At 39.5% G+C, this 4,755-nt stretch overlaps 1 long non-coding RNA gene across 1 annotated transcript; it reads left to right on the top strand.

The window, feature by feature from the left end:
- Positions 1–337: 337 nt before the first annotated feature.
- On the top strand, positions 338–4,032 carry LOC137300865 (uncharacterized). The gene is made up of 2 exons (XR_010958171.1): positions 338–532; positions 3,220–4,032. It is a non-coding gene; the product is annotated as an uncharacterized lncRNA (long non-coding RNA).
- The last annotated feature ends 723 nt before the right edge of the window (positions 4,033–4,755 follow it).

Genomic DNA, 4,755 nt, shown 5'->3' with positions numbered 1-4,755 from the left:
CAAACTTGAACAAAACATTATTTAAAATGGGAAAACCAGGGATCCTTCCTCCTGCTTCCATGGAATCGATAGGCCTGAGCCTGTCACCCTGGTAACCTGACACCTGGCGACGCTGGCTCTACCAAAGCAACCACCATTTAGGGGTTCAATCTTTCACTGAGAAAATATGCTGCGGAATTCAGTTACTCTGTACTAAAATATTTAAAAGTAGAATCTACCTTTATAATGGGTTTCCCTGTTTCTGCGGGCACCGTGTGAAGGAGCCGGGTAGCAGTCCGTGTTGCTGTTGTTTGGCTGGGAAATGGTTCTAACAACCTTCCCCCCCCCCCCTCCATCGCTTGCATTGGTGCGGGCCGCCGGCTGGCAGGCGGTTGGTAAAATGGCGGCGGTGGTACAACAGGCAGAGCTTGGCTGGGGCAGCGCGGTAAGACTGGGGGTTCCTTCTCACCCTCAGCGGCTCCGGGGGCTGGAGGAGGAGTCGGAGGGGTTTCAGCTCGTGTTGAGGACTGTGGAGGGGCTGCCGTTCAGAGCGGTAAGGATACGGCAAAGAGAGAGAGAAAGAAATGCGCACGCACACGGAGCAGCAGCACAAGACACAGACATGATGGGCCGAATGGTCTTCTCCTGTGCTGTAAACTATGGGAGAGATTAGGAGAGGCAGCATTGCCTTTTGCTGAACCCAAAACGAAAAGGGGAGCAGGACATGGTATAGGTTGCCACTTGTCTGAATGTGAACTGGATAGCTTGGTTTTTGAATGGGGGTGTCCGCTATCATTCAGTCTCATCTCTGGATCTTGAATAATATTTTATTTAATGCATACAGAAGAAATTTAATTCTCTTTTTGTTCCTAAGTTTTAGTCTTATTTTAGATTTAGTCTTCAAAAATAATGTTTTTGTATCTGATATTTTCGTCTTTTCAGGATTTTTTTTCTTCAAAATTTTTCACACAACTCAGGCCACGAAAAAAAAGAGAAATGATAAATAACAACTAACTTTTTTTCAACTTCTGTTCCAAAAGTTATGAACTATTGACCAGTGTTGTTTGAATCCTAGAAACTTTCAAGTTAGTTTGTCTAATTTCTTTATCTTGAAGTCTGATTTTTTTTCGTTTGTAACTTTTCTAATGCAGACGCAAATTGTAGAATCCTTACTGCCTCTTGGCAGAGATCAGCCAATAATGTAGACCATTTCTGATGTTATGATTTAGCCTAGTAGGTAGAGCTATAGTACTATCCAAAACATCATACTACAAGGTGGATTCACCAATAGTGGGGAAAACTGTATGTATATAGTTATTCAAGTCACAAATGTGGCTTTAAAGCAGCTGCATACACAATTATTATTGAAGTGAACTGGCAACTTGTTTATCTAGCTGGGATCCTCGCTGATGTCGAAGGCAACCTTGGAATGTAAAGGGGCACTTGGTTCATCGTCTATTTGCCAAGTCTAAAGTTAGACAGAGCATAGCTTGAGAAATTGTGAGATTTACACTGTTGATTGTGAAAATTCACAAACCTGAATTTTCTCAAATAATGTATCTGCATTTAATTGAAAAGTTTTTATTTTTTTTAAATGGACTTTTATAAATTTCTACGCAGCCTTCTCAACAAAAAAACAGTTGGTCCTGTCCAAAACTGGACTGGTGGCAACACTTTGCCATGTTGAAAGCCAAATAACAGCAGGTTTGAGTTCTGGGGTTGCAGCAGAGCAGAGGTACTGCAGATGTCTAATATGGAAGTGCTTGATTTTGGCACTGGATGAGTGAAGTGGAAAAGTATTCCATTTTGGAGTGCTAGTGTCCCTTGCTTTGGCAATCACAAAAATTACCAAGAAAAGTTAGGCTTATTTTAAGAATGATGTACACCAAATACGTTAGTTGTTTATAATTAAATTGAATGATTTTCACTGTTGCTCTGTGGTATTTGGTAGAACTTAGTGGGTTTATGCAAATAGTTTTCAGTGGCAATACTGTGTTGATTTGAACTGAATGTAGAAAATTCTTCATGTATGCTTGAACATGCAAACATGCATTTGATATGATAGTGGTGTGAGGAATGGCAGCTCTGCAGAGGTGTCTTTGAAACTGAGTTTAGCACTTTACGAACCACTATTTGATCTATAGAATAGGGGTATCACAAAAGGACCCTCCAGTAAAGTTCTATTAACACCACCTTAATATTGGGGAGTTTAATTGCGATTTGTGATTAGAGGTTTAAAAAAAATCTGCCCTTTATGTGCTTGGAATTATCAATTAAGTTTTCCCAAAATGAAGAAAAGCAGAGTAGGAATAAGTATTTACAAAAATAAAGGTAATTTTCTGACGTGAGTTGCAGAGGCACTTCAATTATGCAACTCAAGTGGGAGCACTGGATTTTCTGATAAATGTCATGGGGCAATAATCCATTTGGAAGCTTATTGGAATATTCAAATCTATTATTTTGGTGACTAATGAAAATGAATATCATGGCACACTGTGTTAGCTGTAGAGGTAGTAAAGGAGGGAAATTCAGTTGAGAAGCAGAGATGGCAGTGTTTCACCATATTGGTATTGTTTGTTCAAATTAGTTTATAAAATTCAACTGTGACACACTACCAGTTCCAGAGAGGTAAGTATATATGTGAATCGTCATCTCTAAAAATGTTCTTAACATTCTGAAATTGAACAAATAGTTCAAGATTGCAGAAAACATAAACTACATTACAACAGTGACTACACTTCAGAAGTACTTAATTGGCTGTAAAACACTTTGGGATGTCCTGAGGTCATGCAAGGCGCTATATAAATGCAAGTTTGTTCGTTCTTCTTTACCTCAAAAAAGTGTAAGGAAGAAAGTTGAATTTAATTATCAAAGGTCCAAAGCACATTGAAGAGGATGTGATTTAGTAATAAAAAACACTCACTTGACCTGAAGAAATGATAGATAAGCTACTCAAAATACTTCAGGAAGGACACAATTCAATTCCAATGTGGTAAGTTTAAAAGAGTTCTTTTTACACCTCTTGTACAGTAAATGTAGTTGGAAAGTATTGCATATGATGTATATGTTAGCTCAGCAAAACTTTGTAATGTCAATAATGCACATGCAGAAATTTTTTTTATGTATGTGTATTCTGCAGATGCACTTGACTTGCATATGTTATGCTTTGCCTGCCTGGTGTCTGCAGGAGTCTTTCAGTTTCCAATGTTACAAATTCTATAATTTTTTTTATCCCCACAGTGAAGTAATGTTCAACCAGCTCTGCTGCACCCATCCACAAATCTTTAATCATCTCGGAAGACAACAAAGAGAGGTAGAAGAGAGAAGAATTTGCTAAAGAGGAATAAAATCATCAACACCCACCAAGCATTTACCATCCAGGGAGGGGAAGTACCCAGCATGCTGCTGAGCAGTGAGAAGACCTATTTCCTGTTGTGGGACCACGTGCAGGGCCTGTCTATGGTACTACAAATACGTGGGATGGTCTACAAAAACATATCAGCCACATAAAGCAGGTGGTCCTTCGACATCCCACTGCCATTTCAGAGCAATATAAATGATGGTACTTGCTGCTTGAAGGAGACCACTGAATAATGTCAGGGTCAGTGTAGATCTGAAACATTCATGTGGAGGCTAAGATGGTTAAGTTCCATAATATTATGCAAATGGGCCACACATTTGGTGGAGTACAATTGTCCAGAGAACCAATCTGTTACCCATGTTGCCCTAGGATTCTGCTGTTCAGAGCTCCCTTGAGCCTCTGAAGGCTTCTCTGCTGGTGCTTTGTGAACAGCATCCATTTCTTCTGTGGCCCCTGATTTGGACTATGCTCTGTGGCGCATCCTTTGACTGATGGATCCTCCCAAAGCTCAGCAGCTGGTTTGTTAATCTGCAAATGGAAATGAGTAACCAGGTTTCTGAGATCATTCATAAATATTAAGAAGATAGTGATTTTTCATCTTTTTTATCTTTTGAACATCTTGTAGTATTGTGTAGATGTGACTTTGAGGAATTTTTATATTGGCATATTTCTGAAGTAAAATATTTATTTTTCTCATGTCTCCTGTGTCATCTTTTGCCTCTCCATGGCAGTCTTTTGTGCTTCTTATAGAGTGAATTCTGCAGCATGATGGCTGTTTGCTACCTGAAAGGAACTGATGACTTCTGGAATGTTCAGCCATATGTTCCTGCTGAAATTGAAAATATTCATCTGGAGGTTTAGATTTATGCTAATTACAGTATAATGCATTTTTATTCATATCTATCTGTCTTCTACCTAGATCGATACATACTGTGTATATGCAGAAAAATACACTGAAGCAATGCACAGAGAGTATGCATAATATTCTATATACATCAGAATGGAGTCCATACTGACATATTTTGAGTGTTTTATTTCTCTTTATGGAGGAATCGAGTATTGCTGGGGCATGGTTCTATGCCACCAGGAGCCTTTCAAAACTTCACTCAAATGGCCAAGCTTCATCTGTGAGCCTAAATAGTTAGGGTCAACAGACTGTTCTACCTTGGAAGCCATCACACCTCAGCCGGATCCTGTTCTGACCAGACATTTGCACAAGTGTACTTTCTATCAGATATATCTGGAAAGCAATCAGGAAAGGGAACCTAGTTGATTTTACCTTAACCTGTGGATGCTTAGGCCAATTGTAGTGACTCAGTTAAGATCAGCTAACTAAGTACAGACCAGTGTACTGAACCTGGGACCTTCTGGTCTGTATAGCTCGGGGGTGTGTTAGAAAATGCCTTTTTCTGAAC

The sequence above is a fragment of the Heptranchias perlo genome, chromosome 32 (assembly GCF_035084215.1).
Source record: "Heptranchias perlo isolate sHepPer1 chromosome 32, sHepPer1.hap1, whole genome shotgun sequence".
NCBI classification, from domain to species: domain Eukaryota; kingdom Metazoa; phylum Chordata; class Chondrichthyes; order Hexanchiformes; family Hexanchidae; genus Heptranchias; species Heptranchias perlo.
The sequence above is the reverse complement of the archived record's forward strand: the minus strand, read 5'-3'. Positions and strand labels throughout refer to the sequence as shown.